This window comes from Silurus meridionalis, chromosome 3, assembly GCF_014805685.1.
Source record: "Silurus meridionalis isolate SWU-2019-XX chromosome 3, ASM1480568v1, whole genome shotgun sequence".
Classification (NCBI taxonomy): domain Eukaryota; kingdom Metazoa; phylum Chordata; class Actinopteri; order Siluriformes; family Siluridae; genus Silurus; species Silurus meridionalis.
In genome coordinates, this window is record NC_060886.1 from 11,360,608 (window position 1) to 11,379,684 (window position 19,077).

The following is a 19,077-nucleotide window of genomic DNA, read 5'->3' on the forward strand; positions in this document are numbered from 1 at the left end:
AGCAAAGACAGACAGAGAGAGAGAGAAGATAGTGTGAGAGGGAAAGAGAAAAATTGGGTAGGGAGGGGGGACCTGAGCTAACAACCAACCTCTGATTAAAGCTGTTTCTAAGTGGCAGAGTGGACCCAAAGCGATTAGGTGGGCTCAAGTGTCCACAGCAAAACGTTTACCTACACACATGGGAAACAGCTGGTTCAGGGTGATAAGATTATACATGCTCAGCCAGGCCAACACTATGTAGAGAATTAGTCACTTGTAGTGTTAACCTGATGCTAGGTGTAATAAATTGTTTTGTCCTTCATTAACCTTGATAAAAAAAAATTATAATGTATGAAACGATCAGCTTTTCTGTGTTTGTGTGTTTGTCATTTTTTGTTGTTGGGTTAGAGTGTGTGTGTGTGTGTGTGTGTGTGTATTTTTTTCTCAGGTTGCACTCTTCTGAACCGAATATGACTGATGTCATTCCAGGAATCTGGTAAATTCTTTCAGCATAGGGGTCACACCCTTTATCACTAGTGGAACAATTTTGTTTTTTAACCCACTGTGCTCCCTCTAGTTTGTCTTTTATTCTCTGGTATTTCTCTAGGTTCTAAAGCTCCTTTATTTGGATGTTATCATTACTTGGGATTGCTACATCTATCACCACTCCTGTGTCTGCTCCTTATCTATTATTACTAGGTATGGTTGGTTTGTTATTAATTGTTTATCTGCTTGGACCTGGAGGATCAAACAGGATTATAGCTTTGTTATCTACTACCCTCAGTAGTTCCTCCTTTTTAAACACAGGAGCATCCGAGAGCCTTATTTGACCATTGTACACTTACAGGCAAAACTGTCTGCATCATACACCCTGTTGTTGGTGCTGGAATTTCGGTGGGACTTTTCCAGAGCTTAGGTTGCTTTTGCTAAGATTGATCTTAATCATTTGTGGCCACTACACATACAGTACTATGCAAATATCTAAGAGAAAAAAATTAGTAAAGCAAAAATGCAATATATATGTATATATAAATATATACTGTAAAATAGGTAAACAGTATTTTTTAAATCTGGGACACTAAATGAGTGAAACAAGATGTTTTGGATAAAAAAAAAAATTCCTTCATCAGCTGTCCAAGCAAAATGTTTCAGAAGCTGTAGGAGTTCACCCCCTACTGCTTCAGAAACAGACAATATGAAATGCATATTATACTGGGTTGCATTGCTGCCTCAAATCTTTAGTATTCTCAGTTTAATCCCTAAACCATGTGGAGTTTCACTTGTTCCTTTGGTTTCCTGTGGGTGCTTTGGTTTTCTAATACACTGTCCATAGGCATGGAGGCAAGTTGGCTAAACGGACTGAAACATAAATGTAAATAAGGGGTTATTAAGAGAGAGAGAGAGAGAGAGAGAGAGAGAGAGAGAGAGAGAGAGAGAGAGAGAGTGTGTGTGTGTGCTTTTATTGTCATTTCAACCATATAAACCTGACGCAGTGAAATGAGACAACATTTCTCCAGAACCCTGGTGCTACATAAAAACAATATAGAGCGACATCACCTAATGTAGAGGTACATAACAGAACACAGAGCTAAGGACTAAAGTAAGTGGCCTAGCCACGAAAATAGTGCATTGTGTGCAACTTGGTGCAAACAGTGCAAGACAAAAGACAGTACAAACAGACAATACAGGAAAGTGTGGGACAGATACACAAAACACAAAATAGCGCAGACCAGTAAACCTACTGTATAATATGTTAGACAGTACAATGTGCAAAAGAGAAAACTATAAACAAGAATGTACTTGTAAACATAAACACAATGTTGTAGAAGAACAGCAAGAGCAGCAATCAAGAGGTGCAAAACAGCATGTAAACATTATAATATGATTATAATCAAATAATAATATAAAGTGAAATTAATATAAAGTGTGTGTTGAGTTCAGGTTGTAACAGTTCAGTAACACACATTTGAGTGACTGTGTGTTTGAGTTTGGTACAGTTGGTACAAGAAACTGAGCCTGAATGCTTCAGAAACTCTTCCTGATGGCAGGAGGGTGAAGAGTGTGTGTGAGAGGTGTGTGAGGGTTGTCCACAATGCTGTTGGCTTTGCGGATGCAGCGTGTGGTGTAAATGTCTGTGACAGAGGGGAGAGACTCCAATGAACTTCTCGGCTGTCCTCACAATCCTTTGTAGGTTCTTGCGATCCGAGACGGTGCAGTTCCCAAACCAGGCATTGATGCAGTTGCTCAGGATTCTCTTGATGGTCCCTTTATAAACCATGATGTACAGACGCTGCTGGTGTAGAAACACAGCCCTGAGGGGCTCCAGTGCTCAGTGTGGTGATGCTGGAGGTGCTGTTCCTGATCTGGACTGACTGAGGTCTCTCAGTCAGGAAATCCAGGATCCAGGTGCAGAGGAAGGTGTTCAGGCCCAGTAGGCTCAGTTTCTCAATCAGGTGCTGAGGGATGATTGTGTTCAATGCCGAACTAAAGTGTATGAACAGCATTCATTAGTATGTTGCTTATTGCCCAGGTGGGTGAGGACCAGATGAAGGGTTGTGGTGATGGCATTGTCTGTGGAACAGTTTGAACGATACGCAAATTGCATGGGGTCCAGTAACGGTGGTAGCTGGGTCTTGATGTGTATTTGTGTGTGTGTGTGTGTGAGTGTGTGTGTGAGTGTGTGTGTGTGTGTGTGTGTGTGTGTGTGTGTGTGTGTGTGTGTGTGTGTGTGTTTGTGTGTGTGTAAATTCTCTGGCTTCCACTCTATTTGATCTGGATCCAGCAAGATCCTGACCAGGTCAATGCAGTAAGATGAATCAATAATATTGTAGTTCATGTATCATTTTCTTATGATGACGGTTTCACATATTCATAAAAATACAGAAAAAAATAGATTAAAATGTAAATCATATAAAGTAAAAAATAGAGTAAAATATTAAACCATATAATCTGTCAATCTGTTAATTGTTTCTTTAAGTTTTCTTCCACTTTTTGTAAAAAAAAAATAATAATAAAGGTATAAAAAAAAATATATATATAAGGACACATAATAACATGATTCAATTTGCTCTTGGACATTAAACAGTATAAAATGTGGTAGAAGAGGAATACATTTATTCAGGATATGCTATAACAGGAAAACTGTAGAAATTCACAGCCCCACTGTTTCTTATAACAGCATGTATCTATGTGTTTGATTTCTTATTTCATAAGCATATGGTTTTGAGAGCAAGTAAGTGAAGCAGAAATATAAGGCGATGTTGCAAGATTAAAGCTAATCTTATATAATTTTCCAAGACAAAAAAGGGGCAAAAACTCAAGTCAATAAAGAAATCAAAGGCAGTACAGTAGAGTAGAGGAGTGTTAGTCTCCAGCATGTTCCCACAGTCGCAGTGCAATAATGGTGTCTCCTGCTGCGTCGCTTGCCTTGCCTTCCTGCACTCCTGCTCTCAAATTGTTCAGAATTTGACATCACTGCATTATGGATATTTTCTCAGCAGTTTCATTTGGAAAATGAATCAGTCTAAAATTACCCCTATTGTCATGTGGGTACATGTTTAAAAAAAAGAGGTGTGTTTCACCTTTCACTCTGAAAGGATCAAGAGCAATATATATATATGTAAAATGTGAATAAAGATACATTGTAATCCAAAATATGGCCTTGAAAGAGCCAAAATAAAAAAAATCAATGTAAGAAACAATCATTTTGGCATGGGAAAAAACTGCTTTACTAAACAATAAATAATATTTAGGCTATATTAATTTACGGGTAAGAATGCATAAAACACGTCATGCTGTTCAGAGTCAAGCTGAACACATTATAAGACAGGTTGCATGTCAGTGGAAGTTTTTGCCCATGGTTCCATTGATTTATTTATATGGCTGTCGACTGAGACTTGCTGTGCTTAAGGACATTCAGAATCAGGTATCCCACTTAATTTTGATTTTTATTTTTTACTATTCCCTTAAGCAACACTATAATGCAACACTATATGCTTGGCTGTCATGAATGGCTTCTTTGAAACTGTGCATTATTCAAATTTACACTTGCAAAAATAGATGTGCTCAAATGTCGAGAAAATAAAACAGCTGTTTGCAATGCACACAGAGAAAAGTGATTGCAAACTTAGTATGGTCATTGACTTTCTCCTCTTTCTTCCACAACCATCAATTTGTGACTCCACACAAATCCATCAGTATTTTGTCTAAAAAAGAGCCTAGGTGCAGTGTTAATGTATTTCATTACTGATTTGTTTCAACATAACACAAGATACTATTCGTATTGAGTCAGCTGCTCTTTTCCTGCCAATGAGTCCATTATTCCACTGTTCATCAATAAGGCGAGGCTAGAGACACATGACAATGTGTTTGCTTGGGGGAGGCAAAGCTCTCCTGGAGTCAGTATATGAGTGTGTATGTGCTTGTATGTGTGTATCCACCTGCCACACAGGGAGGGCTTTGCCTGTTAGAGCTGCAGGCAGTGCTTCTCTATGCTAGGGCCAAGGTCAGAGAGATACCGCAGGCAGAGGCAGGGGCAGGAACGGGTCGGCCTCCTTGACTCCACCACCACCACCACCACAACCAACACTGTGTCCAATTGCGACTGCATCTGCAGCTGCGGGGCTCAAACACACTGTGGAGAACTGAACACACAAACACATTTTGTGGACACACACACACACACTCACACACACACACATATACACAGAAAGGCTGTACAAACCATGCTCAAAATACAGATGGAGGGAAGAAATTCAAGAAACAACAGGCTGTGGAATCTGTGTGCATGCAAACGCATTTGCACATGTATCTCCACTTGTATCACACACCCTTGCATTTCACTTTCAAGTGCTCTCCTAATGTACTTGATGATTTACAGGCATAATGGAATTTAAAAAGGTTTGGTTTAACAGACAGCATGCAGTGTGATTGTTACACAATGTGTCCTCCACTTTGCAAAAAAGAATGGCTGTGAAAGTAACAAGGGGAGCGATATGTTTGCAAGCTGGTGTCCAGGTATTACGTGCTCAAAGTGCAGATGCATTACCTGGATCACCTTCCCTCTGGTGCTGACATTTAACCCGCCTCAAATGCATGAGTCATCTGATAGCAACTGGGTCACTGTGAATAAAGCAACGTCAACGATTGATTGTCGGTCGCATACTAACATATTATGTAGAGGTCCTGTTTCACGCTAAATATTATTTATTTGGTCCTTACTAATTTTGGAAAATGTTTAGCTAACTATTTAACCCATTACAATTTACGCATAATACCAAAAAAACTCTCGCGATCTAATGCTTTTAATAATCAACACACTTATAAGGTAGGAAAGGAGCCAATACAACAATGTCCTTATACAATCCAGTGCACCCATATACTTATTTCAAATTGTTTCCCATGCAATCAGTGTTTAGCTGTTTATGCACCTGTCTTACAAACTTACAAACGCTCAAGTTTCCAGCACCGGGCAGCATTTTGTGTTGCAGTGCACTTTTACAGTGCTCTTTCTCCAGCCCTCAGCCTTGGTTTAGTTGGAGGAGAGACCTCTTGTCGTTTGTGAGCAGCTCCACCCCTCCTGTGCAGGCTGGAGGTTGGGAACAGCCAGTGCTCTTCATTGTGGGGGCTTTTGGTACACCGAGGAGGCTGCCAGAAGGTAGCCATGGCAACAACATTGCTTTCACTTGCTACTTTTTTTCCCTGCGCTCTAAAAGGGACTGTGGAGAATTGGAGGGGCCCTCATCACAGGCAAAATTAAAGAGGTCACAGTCATTTGCTGGAACCAGTTGAAATGATCATAGAGACGGATGTGTTGCAAAGCAATGGTGAGATACAAAAATTAGAGATGAATGTATTGAGCCAAGACAGCTTGGGAAACTGTTTATTATTTTCTGCCCACATGTGGGAAGGAAAAAATGAAAGCCGTTCATTTACCTTTTGAGTTCACAGTAAAAAAAAAGGGAAGAAAAGAACACAAGCCAATAAAGAACTGTAAAGGAATGATTACCATTCATTTGCATCAACAAGACAGAAAGGTGGTTATTAATGTTGAGTGTAGCACCTTCAGCAATAAATGTTGCCAGTGAATTACATCAATAAAGGTTGCCTAAGTGTTACATCAATTAAGAAAAACCTGAAATCTTTAACCTGCATGAGAGTGTGGTTTGATACAAGTATTGCATGATTATTGCAATGTATTGGATATAAACTGTTGAATATTCAATAGCAATATTAGACACCGGAAGCCGCCCACGTTCTGATTTCCATCAACAGTTTTGGGATTTCTGGTATAGTCCATGTGTGCCAAAAACTGTAATCCACTTCTCACACATTTACATAACTGGCAGCGTCAAGTATTCCATAAGCCGGAAAAACCTAGAAACCGACATCTATTTCCTGTAATTCCATCATCCTTATTTGCCTTTAACTGAAGCTGAGGTAATACACACAGGCTTCTGGTCTCTTAAAACACTGGAATGCACTAGTTTACATTACAACATAGTTAAACAATGTCTAATTTTATGTTTAGTTTAAATGGTTTTTATTCATCTGCATGGCATTTGCAAAGAAGTCCAAAAGTGGACCTGAAATGTTTGCAAAAAATCTCTCAAAGACAAACCACTGTTATACAAACCACTGCTATTTTTGGACAATAATGAGTTCATTCTTGGTAAAAGTGATGTGTGTTTGGCCAAGACAAAATCTCCAGAAGATCACTGTAACAAATCCAAAGCAGCTCTAATAAAAGCAATATTTCTATCAGGTAGGGCCGCTGAATAAATAAACAATGAATGTTTGAAGACAAAATAAAAAGAAAAAAAGAAAAGCTTGGCTTCAGTGACAAAAGCTTTATATTCTAATTGTGCATGGTTTTATGACAGGCATGGTTCCTCCTTTTTCTCCTTCAGTTTCCACCATCTTATTCTTTTTTCAGTTCTCACTCTCCTCCTCTTCTTCTTCTTCACCTCCATAGCCATCCTACAGACCACTATCTGATGCTGTTTAGCTACACTGTCCTCTGCCAACACCTTACCGTCTCCAATCTCCTTTAGGTTGCATCTCCTGCATAGAACAAAGTCCACCTGTGGCACCTTCCTCTACTCTTATGTCACCCTATGCTTCTCCTTCTTCTTAAAATAAGTATTTATTGTTTCCTTCACCAACATGGCCACTGAAATCTGCCCCAATCACCAATCATTCTTTCCTAGGTACACTCTCCGTCACTTCATCTAAATCACTCCAGAATTTTCCTTCTCCTCCATTTCACAGCCCACTTGTGGAGCATAAGCACTGATGACATTTATCATCACCCCTTTAACTTCCAGCTTCACGTTCATCACCCTATCAAAAACTCTCTTACTGTACTCTTCCTTCATGATCAATCCTACACCTTTTCTCTTTCCATCCACACCATAATAGAACAGTTTAAACCCACCTCCAATGTTCCTGGCCTTACTCTCTTTCCACTTGGTCTCCTGAACACACAACATATTTACCTTTCTCCTCTCCATCATATCAGCTATCTCTCTCCCTTTACCCGTCATAGTACCAACATTTAAAGTACAAACCCTGACCTCCGCTCTCCTACACTTCTCCTTTCCCTGCTGTCTCTGTAGACGTCTTCCTCCTCTCCTTCTCCACCTTCAGCCAACAGTAGCTCAATTTCCACCGGTACCCTGTGGTCATTGGTAACCCGGGCCTCGACCGATCCGGTATGAATTTCTCTTTTGTAATCTGCATATTTGATGTCCTTCCTAACGCAACCCTCCCCATTTGCCGGGCTTTGAACCGGTACTAAGAGTGCACTGGCTTGTGCAAACCTAATGGCTGGGTTACTCAATTTAATCAATATAATGAACAAAAAATATTGTAATTATATAATTTATTCTATTTTATTGTTATACAGTATTAAAAAATATTATTTTATATATTATTTAACCAAGAAGCCATTTTATTAAAATTATTATTAATTGTTATAAATGTTAACTGTTCAGATGCAGATGATCACAAATATGAAAATAATAAACTGCGTTAATAAAAAACGACAAACAATTTTATGTTTTGCATTTCTTTCCCCTAACTGTACCGTAATTGAACTGAACCGTGACTTTTTACCATGCTAGACCTCCTGTTTATTACTATGTTAGACAAGTAACTCTGTTATAGGGAGTTAACTGCTCTTCTTTAGGTTCAATGTAAAGTCATATACTCTGAACTGACAAGGCATCATCATGATGTTATTATGATAATTGCTTAGTTTTTGTTTTTTTTTAGAAAATCAAGCATTTACTTTAAACCAAACAAGCACTTAAACTTTTTACATTTTAAATCACATTAAGGAGTTTTTGTTTAAACAGCCACAGACTAACATTTAATATAATACCATCATACGATTGCCTTTATTTGAACTCCACTGTGGTTAAGAGAATAAAAAGTTTTTGAGTAATAATGTGCTGCATACGAGTGCACAAGTACATGCCATAAACTGCAGCATTGTAATTTCGCTTGCTTTTTAACTCAGGCATAAAAGTTTTATGTACGTTTGTGCGTTCATTTGTTCTTGGAACCAAAATGTCTATGACTTTAAAGCATCTAAAGGAAATAAACCTTTTTTAAAAAGATAAATGCTGTATATTTTGAATCAACGTAAATCCGGGCCAGTATTAGTGTTATTAGTGTTAGTATTAGACCTGCTCTAATAGAGCATTTAATGCAGCGGTACATTAGCAATTGTGATATACAGAACAACTTGAAAGCAGTAAAATAATCACCACAGGTGCCCCGTCCAAATAATTACACAACAATTTTATGTGAGTGATGCACAAGTGATTCATGGTCTCCTTCTCTTTTTATAGCAATGCCGGTGATAATAGCACATTGTTACATCACATTGATTAGACAAAAAGTGCAGCAGCTAGCATAATAAAAAACAACAGGACTCTAAAAGAACAGTTACTGCAGACTGCATTACATATTCTGATCCCTCTCCTGTAGAAAGAGCTGTAGTGTATACTATAGTGCACTTATATAAACTAAACTGGAATGATTCAGTACTGGAAAATCACAAGACCTGGACATCTACTTTAGATGTTGTCTAAAATACACCCATGTATGCACTGATATATGTGATATACAACATCTGGAACATTAGCAGCCTACAAGATGGTGACTTTTCCTACCTTCACTCCCACCCAGCATGCAAAAACATTATCAGAACACTTGGTGAGATATTCATCAGGTTTTAAAAAGGCAAAGTTGAAATGTTACTAAAATAGTAAAAAGAAAAAGAAAAAGAAAAAGCTGTGATTTTGCTTTATTTGTTTGTTATTACTTTGTTACATAGCAATCTTCTAAGCGCTTTGCTCACACAATGTTCCCACAACCTAGTCTCTGATGCGAAACTGAAAAGGCAAACTTCTGAAACCTAAAGATTGCAATCTGGTTGCTATACACACTTTCTCTTATGTTGGTTTGCACCTGGTAAACAAATTTTTTATATTTTAGCAAAATAAAACCGGGAGAACTAGTGTTAAACAAACTACATTCTCAGTTATGGGTTTTTAACAGTATTTTTAAAACCACAAATAAGAACATTCACAATGAACCTAGAAATATTTATAATTTAAATAATAAGTCTCAGAAGCAAAAGTTTCTGAAATAATCAATAAAGAAAAAGCTTTGGATATTTGAAATTGTATACTAGTGTCAGAGAACCACCAGCCACGCCTCCCTCCTACACTCAGTACACTTGCACAGCCTCGCCCTCCTACTAATCACCTTCACACTAATCACCCCCTCACTTTCCCTTCTGATCTCTGCCTTTGTCTGGTGGCTCGCTACTGGTGGCCTGGGAAGAGCAGGGATGTCACACATTACGTCCAGGGCTGCCCTGTCTGTGCAAAATCCAAGACCTCCCAGGAAAGCTGGTTCCCTTGCCCATTCTGCAGCAGCCATGGTCACATCTAGGAGTATATTTCATCACGGACCTGCCCAACTCGGACGGCAACACTTGTGTCTTAGTGGTCGTTAACCGATTCTCCAAGGCTTGCAAGTTGGTTCCCCTCCGTGGCCTGCCCACAGCCCTAGAGATCGCAGAGACGCTTTTCCATCACGTCTTCCGGAACTTTGACCTGCCAGAGGAAATCATGTCTGACCGGGGATCACGTCCCAGGTGTGGAAGGTATTCTTCTGTCTCCTAGGGGTCACAGTGAACCTGTCATGACCCACAGACCAACAGGCAGACAGAGCGGAAGATACAGGAGTTGGGACGCTACCTCCGGTCGTACTGTAATCATATTATAACCTTGTGCTCCAGAATTTCTGATCACATGCACATTATCAACTTGTGCTGTTAATATCGTGAACAGCAGCTACTCTAATACCTTTTTACTGCTTCTCTTTCACAACCCATCCTGAGGCATCCTGAGGTTGCTCCAGCCCCAGTCAAGTCCCACCTTATGAAGATTGTGGACGTTTAAAGTAATAGATCCTTGAATGTTTAAAGGCTCTGGCATGGAGAAGCTGGTGTTGGATCAATGATGATGAAAAATGTTGAGCTATTTTATAAGTTGCTCAGTAGCTCCTAGTTTTATAACTACAAATGACTGTAAAAGACTGTAGAAAGAACATTACTCATAATCTTACATTCCAGTGCTCATGTTAGTTCTCACTCTTCAGTGTTCTGTATTGTTTAAATATTTATAATCACACTCTTGATGTCACCCAAATGAGGATGGGCTCCCCTTCTGAGTCTGGTTCCTCTCAAGGTTTCTTCCTCATAACATCTAAGGTAGTTTTTCCTTGCCACAGTTGCCATGGCTGCAAATCAGGGATTAATGCACACCATTCACCTTAACTCTTAAAATTCTGTAAAGCTGCTTTGAGACAAAGTGAAAAGCGCTATAGAAATAAATTTGACTTGCCTAGACTAATCAGGACCAAACCACCTGGAACCGCTTCCTCCCCTGGGCCGAGTACCTGCAGAACTCCCTGCACCAGGATACCACCGGTCTAACCCTGTTCCAGTGTATGCTAAGCTTCCAGCCGCCGTTGTTCCACTGAACGTCCCAGCCGTGGAATACTGGTTCCAGAAGAGCGTGCGCATGTTGGAAGCTGCACACACCCAGCTCCGACGTGCTGTCAGAACCACCCAGAGGTTCGCAGATCCACAGAGGTCGGAAGCCTCCCCTACCAAACTGGTGATCAGGTCTGGTTGTCCACCTGAGATCTGCGCCTATGGCTACCCTGCAGAAAACTCAGCCCCTGTTTCATTGGGCCGTTCCGGATCATCAGGCTGTTCAACGACGTGGCTCAACGACGTGGCTCAACCTGCCTCCTAGGTACCGTTCGTCCACGTGTCACTCCTGACACCCTTCACGCCCCCCTCTCCAAGGAGCACCTGGGGTCACCATAGATCCTCCTCCCCGGAGATGCTGGACCAGCCATCAGTCTAGACGGTCCGGGAGATTCTGGACTTGGGACATAGTTGTTCTGCCATTGAATACCTTGTGTACTGGGATGGGTACAAACCAGAGGAACGCTTGTGGGTCACCAGACAGGAGATGCTGGACGCAGCACTCCTGGAGGAGTTTCACGCCAGTCACCCTACCCGCCCTGCACCCTGGCACCACGTTAGGGCGTCGAGAGACGCCCCTGGAGGAGAGGGTAATGTCAGGAAACTACCAGCCATGCCTCCCTCTGACACTCAGCACACTCGCACAGCCTCGCCTTCCTACTAATCACCTTCATGTGTCTCCAATCTACTCTCTACTTTATAAGGGCCCTATTTCCACTTGCTCACCGTCCGATCTACACTGGCGATCATCCTTGGACTACCCGCATTACGGATTATACCTGGTCTCCTGTTCGTGCTTATCCTCAAGCCTCTGCCTCATGTATTAAGTCGATTAAAGCGTTTGCCCATACTCTGGTTTCCGACTCTTGATCCGCGCGTGACAACTAGACATTAGCTAGCATGGTGGTTCATTTCTTTTACCTTATAGAATTTGTGAACAGAATTTTGTTTCTGATTGATTCTGTACATGTTGTACTAGATTTATGTTTCACTGGAACTAAATGTATCAACCTGTATTTGCAACTATTATCCCAATTAATTATCAATTAAAACTTTCCCTACCCTAACAAAATCTTGATTCTGCCAGAATGTACATAAGTAAACACATATTGGAATTTAATTATTGTTTAAGATTCATTAGGGTTTTTCAGTTATCATAGTTTTTCTGAATTTAATGTGGTTTTAAAAAGGTTATATGACAACGAATGAACAGAATCTGTATGAACAAGGCAACAAATAAATGAAGGGGACCTTTTTGAGTTTGAGTGGCAAGTGTAATGTGTGAGCACTGACCTTTTCAGGTGCATCACTGTCTGATGTGATGGGTTTGTGGGAGTCACAGCTCTGCCTTGTCCCTGACTTCACCCACATTTGCAACAGATGGCTCTCACCATCATGTCTGATGGAGGAATTTATCTGGCAGGGCTTTCTGACCAGGGCCATCCCTTTTCTGCAACAGTGACCTATTTGTATTCTTTTCACAGCAGATGAGGCACCCAGCCCTCTTCACTCTGGGCATCTGGGGAATGGCAACTGGTGTTATAGCCAGCCTTTGCCTGGCAAAAGTCTTCAGCATCCACACATACACACACACACACACACACACACACACACACACACACACACACACACGCACACACATACACAGCCATCTGAGATGAGAGTAACATCAGTCTGCAGTGCTCTGTATAACCACAAGACACAACAAAAGAGCAATGAACATACAAGACCAGTCAAGGTTGCAATGCATCAAGGTGTACAAGATATCAAGATATGGTCCCATATCCCAATATCTAAAGCCTTTCCCAAACATTGAAAGTTTATTTGGGACATATTATAATTTGTTTGCTGTAAGAATGTGAATTTCCCAGGAGACATCAAGCTAGAAAGGCCATTGAACATGTGTTTTAAAGCATAGAATGGAATGGGGGGTTGCATTGTTTCTTAGGAGCCACAGTATATTTAGACTTGACATACCCGTTTTAGACCTACTTTCCCAAGAGACTGGACATTCTTTCATCTTGATTATCTACTTTATCCTGGTAAGGGTTGTGGTGGATCAGTAGACAAACCCTAGAACAATGGTCATGAGTTGGGAATACACCCTGGATAGGATGCCTGTCCATCACAAGGCACCATGCAGTCATACCTCCCACAACTGGAGGCAATGGAATGGAGCCAATCCAGCATTTTTGGGAGGTGGGAAAAAGCCAGAAAACACATTATGGACATGAGGAGAACATGCACATAAACTAACCATTGGCAGTAACAAAAGTTCAGGATTGAACCATGGAACCCTGGAGCTGTTAGGAAGCAATGCTGCCTTCTGTGCCATCATGGACTTCTCAGCCTTAATAATGTCAAGCAACAACAGTCTAATAGTTTTAATGTTTGGGGGATTGTCTAATCATGGGTAATGCCTCTGAGACACACGTCCCATAGAAATGCAACTAAAAGCTGCTGTGTGATTCTAAAACCTAGCTCTTTGTAAAATTCAGAAAAAGAAAATAGAGATGGCAAGCCCATACATAAAAAAGGACAGTTCAAGTGATGGTGAAGGCTTCCAGGCATTGTATCGATAAAGAAATGTAAGTTGCTCTAGCATTATAAAGAGAAAATTATGTTAAAACAAAAAGAAAGGTGCTTGAGAGGATTATTTAATAGACCCAAATTTTTACCTCCACCACCCTTACTTCATCTATTGCTTATATCCTTACCCTCTCCATCTTCCATCTTCCATGCTTTTTTTGTCTTTACACGCACACACACACACACACACACACACACACACACACACACACACACACACACACACACACACACACAATGTGACAGAAGCAACTGTGCTGGGTTTCGGGACATGGGGGATTGCAGAGCTGGGCAATCAACACCATCAGCTCAGCACATAGAGGCAGTTGGGCCAATAATGCACCTCTAATTGAATAACGTATCCACAGCACATATCCCAGGGGGCTGCTTCAGGCACAGCATGGCCTAAGAGACAGACAGCAGAATCCCGTTTTCACAACTTTTTTCCCAAGGTCACTTCTTGCCAGTGGCAATTAGAAAAGATGGGGCAGAGGCCTACAATATATATCAGCTGTTCAACAAATGCTAATCTTTAGCTAAACATTATTGATAAAATTGATTGATAATCGATTGATTTGCCCACCCTTCAAGACGAGAAGTGCTGAGAAATCAGGTTTACTTTACTGTCCCATTTAGCTCCAAAGACTTATTAAACCTAGTGGTCAAAATGGGAACTGTAGCAAACGTTAATAGAAGCCTATTGAGAAAACATGCCCTCATGCTCATTTAATAAATTTCAGCAGACCTGGCAAATAAATCACAGAGTCGCCAGATTTGATTAGTAAAATACTCTCTGTCATCCAAAATCTTTTTTATACCATATTTCTGTCATAAATCTAAATATAATAAGTGTAAGTGCATTGTGTTTATAAAAAATAAATAAATAAAAAAGACGCAAAACCTTCAATGCAACACACATTTATTCACAATGTCCTTTTTTTACTCAGATATAAAAAAAATAATAATAATAATAAACTCTACCAAAAAAAATCATTAATCATGCGCAAGAATATTTTGTCTTTATGCTCTATGTTGAGTATGGTTTCACTAGTAATAAACATACATTTGCATAAAGCATCCATATTTGTCCATGTGCATGTTGATTAGAATATTAAAAACAACTTCCTGGTTAGCGGCTATCGCTAGCGATATGGATTATTGAGCATTTTCATGCATGCGCAAAAGAAATCTAAAAAACCCTCCCTTCAGAAACTGGGCTAAACGGCACATTTCCAACATGAAAACGACCCCAAAACAGCGCCAAGGTGACAACTACCTTGCTGAAGGTGAAGGTGATAGAGTGGCCAAGTATGTCTTCAGACCTGAACCCTATTCAGTACCTGTGGGGCATCCTCAAGAGGAAGGCAGAGAAGCACCATGTGTCTAATATCCAGTAGCTCTGTGATGTCATTATGGAGAAGTGGAAGAGGATCCCAGCAACAACATGTGCAGCTCTTGTGAATTCCATGCCCAGGATGATTAAGGCAGTGCTAGATAACAATAGTGCTCACACAAAATATTGACACTTTGGATACAGTTTTGACACGTTCACTTGGGGTGTACTCACTTTTGTTGCCAGTTATTTAGACAATAATGGCTGTATGTTAAGTTATTGATTTAATTTCAGAGGACAGAAATCTATACTGCTATACAAGCTGCATACTGACTACTCAGTATATATATATATATATCCACGTTTCATTTCTGTAGTATTGTCCCTTGAGAAGATATACTAAAATGGTTGCTGAACTGTGAGGGGTGTACTTACTTTTGTGAGATACTGTATGGGGTTAATCTGTTGTTTGAGGTTATGTCAGTGCTATTCTGCCTCAGCAAATCTGTAGTCATGAACCTTCACTACTGTTTCTCACCTGTGATTTCTCTAACACAGATATTTGGAATTGGTTGTTTGCAAGCATTTTTCCTTATCAGAGGAAGTTTATAGAGGTCCAAGGTGAAGCTGAAGAGATGGGAAAGAGGGAGAGAGAGACAGAGACAGAGAGAAAACACTCTTCTCACAGGAGGGATAAGTCTTATACAGACCCCTCCTTTAGTTCTGTGCTTCTGTGCTATGCCACCCATCAGTTCACAGCAGGGGGAGGATGAGTTCCATTTCCTCTCTCTGCAGTGCCATCCAGCTGTCCCAAAAAAAACACACTCTTATCCCAGTGGGACAGGAATACCACCCAGTAATAGACTTTAATGTCTGATAAAGAATTGCGCTTAAGATACACAGCTATGTTTTTAACTTTTAACTTCAATCCTCTAATTTTAAACAATTTCCTTGAATATTTTCTGTGGTTTTATTCTTCAGTAACGAAGTAATGTTCACCATAATAATAATGAAAGGGTTAAAAAAATGAAAAAAAAAGTGGATTCTTCAGCTTGCTCCTCTGGGTAATTATTTTTTTAATGCCACTAAAATTGCTCTGCCATTTTATCATATTGCATTATCACCACTACGTTCAGGAAAGCTGTAAAAGATAAAGATCTTACATTTCTTTTTACATTTGGTGTAAGGCCATTTTTAAACTTGAAACTCTAGTTTTGGTTACAAAATGACTACATGAAACCATTCTAAGTATTACATTCATTTTAAAACTAATATTCTGGCATAACTCTTGCAGTTAGTATAAAAAGTTGTGGCGGGGTAACACATTGATTTACCCTTCATAGTTGGTTGCACTACATTTATCCAGCAGAGTGCTTAAATTAGCAAGTCTTTCCCAATTAGTCTCCTCACAACAGTGGTGCACAGCCAGTCAAAGGGCTCATTACCCTGGTGCATCAGTCCTCCATATGCAGCCCAATCCCTGAGCCTAATGTACTCAGCAGTTCACTGCTAATGTATGGCTGTAGACAAACTTAACAAATAACCCAAAAAGACAGTTCCTAACAGAGTTTCTGTGGTTTGCTCAGGATAATTTATGGAGGCTGGATCACACCTAAAAGAAGACAGCCTCAATCTCTTCACAACACATCTGATTCTGTCATAATGAGTCATCACTATTAGAAATAAGCATTGATAACAGCTTTGCTTTAAAGTTTGAATTAAATAATACATCCAGAATGTGTTGGTCAAATTCCAAACTTTCCAATTAGTCCTTTCAAATTAAAAAAGAAATGCTGCCCAGTACATTCAGGAAAGCATTTTTGGAACTTATCCATTTACATGCTAATGTAGGTCTTGCTGGTATGGTACTGGTATATGCATTACAGTTGCCTAATGTAAGCTAAAAGACCCTTGACACTCCTCACTGTCCTTGACGTAGAGTACTTAATGTCCTCTGTGGTTAATACTCTCATCTGCACCCACACAAAGTGCCTCTTGCTGAGTGGCACTGATACATCTCGGGACCACAGTAAGTCAAAGCAGATTAATACAGAGACATAAATTTAAAACATCCAGGCCAGCAGGTGGAGTTGTTTTAGAGTTCCTCTGCCTGGCCAATTTGTTTTAGAATATAAGCAACCTAGAGTATTACCCCTTAATAAATGCAACCTTCTTAAAGCTGAACAGTAGTGTAATTATCTATAAAAGACATAAATAGTAGACCAGAGATCCACCTACAATATTTACATGGCCCTTCCTACTCTGATTATTCATAAACCTGAAAACCAGAAACCAGACAGTCTCTGTGAATGCATCAAACTGGTTTTGGAGATGTTTTGCTCTGTAACTCATTACCAAGGCCATCCTCTACTCCAGCAGCTCCGGGCCAGCCTTTGCCCCACAGCAAAGCAAACACCTTTCGCTTCAGTCCATGGTAACACACACCGTAGCTGGGAACCCTGCCGGAGCTACATTACACTAACTTCACTCTGTGCAAACAAAAGCTGCCCTGTCCACTCCAAGCCCCAGATGTTTCACATTGATCCCCCTGTGGTTTTGGCAGGATGGAATGGACAGGATTGTTGCCCTCTCAGTTTTTTTGTCACAGACTGAATTAGAAAACAAAGAAGAAGGAAAAGTCTACGGGTGTGTTTGGCTCCGCTACACATGTCTGCTGGGTGCAGTGTCGCATTTCAGCCAGAAGCGAAGCTGGCCTGCTCACTTTATCTCTTTCTCTCCCTTTCTATCCCCATCTCTCTGGTTAATAATGCAAAGTGTCTCTCAGTCTAATGTTCTGCTGCAGTCGAGTGTTGGATACACCCATGGAGAAAAGCTTAGCTGTCTGCCTGTGAAGTTCAGAGACACAGGTTGCTCTGGCTGCTAGCCTTCACTGAGCCCCATGCAAACACTCAAGCTCATTTAACACACAGAGAGAAAGAATAAGAGAGAGAGAGAGAGAGAGAGAGAGAGAGAGAGAGAGAGAGAGAGAGAGAGATATTAGTGTTGGAGTGTGAAGACACATCCATGTTCAGTACATGGTTGTTAATCTAGATAATTCAGCACTGTGCAGCAATACTTAGTCAGCGATTCAAAAGAGAAAAAGCTCCTGGCTTGAGGTCGACAGGGTGGCAGAGATATTACTGTGGAATTTTAATGGCATTTGTTTTACTTACTCTAGGCATTGGTGAAACAAGGCAAGCACACACCCTTTTGCCCACACTGTGTAAGTTAATAAGTCTCTTTCCCAGCACTGAAATAAACAGTTGAAGCGTAACTATGTGGAACAGTGGTACGCTCTCCAACAACAGGGTGCAGATTTATAGTCATGCAATGTATGCCGGAGTCCACATAAGGCATGGTGCTGAATTTAAGTCGTGTTTGCATAACCCTGCATGACATCATTCTATATAAGGCTATCAGCTTAGCAAACATTTTCACCAATGTACGTATAGACTACCTATGAAAGCAAGTCCATAATAACTCCTCCCACAAAGCCTGTCATTAATATGATTAGGTATTTACATAAAATACTGAGCAGTTGGCAAGCCCGTCCAGCAGACTAGGTGTATGTGCGGATGTTCACTGATAAGTTGCTAGGAGAAGCTAGTCTTTCCTCTCCCTCTGTGTGTCAGTGTGATTTTCTTTATCTGTCAGTGTGCAGCTTGTGCATGGAATCTGCCCTGAGTGTACTGCTGCTCCAGCGTGGGAGGGAAGTGGGCGAAGGTGCACGGCATCTGCCACAGTTCACAGCCTGAGGAGAAACAGCAACACATCACATTCAGTCTCTCTTCCATGGCAGGCTCTGCACTGTTAAGCAGCAGTGATAGCAGCTCAATGCCATGTAGGCTAGGTTTCAATGAATCATATTTTGGCAAGGAGTTTTCTGTTCACAGCCCCCTCTGCCTTGAATACATTCAGAATGGATAAAACAAGGCAGAAAATGCATCATAAAGGCTTCTTGGCAACTATTTTAAAAACTTTATGCATGCATGCAATTAATTACTGTATGCTGTTTTATTTAAGGGTTTAACCAAATTACGTAGTTATTGTTAATGGCAATTTTAATTAACCCTATATAATTACTGTTCAATTAGTGATATTT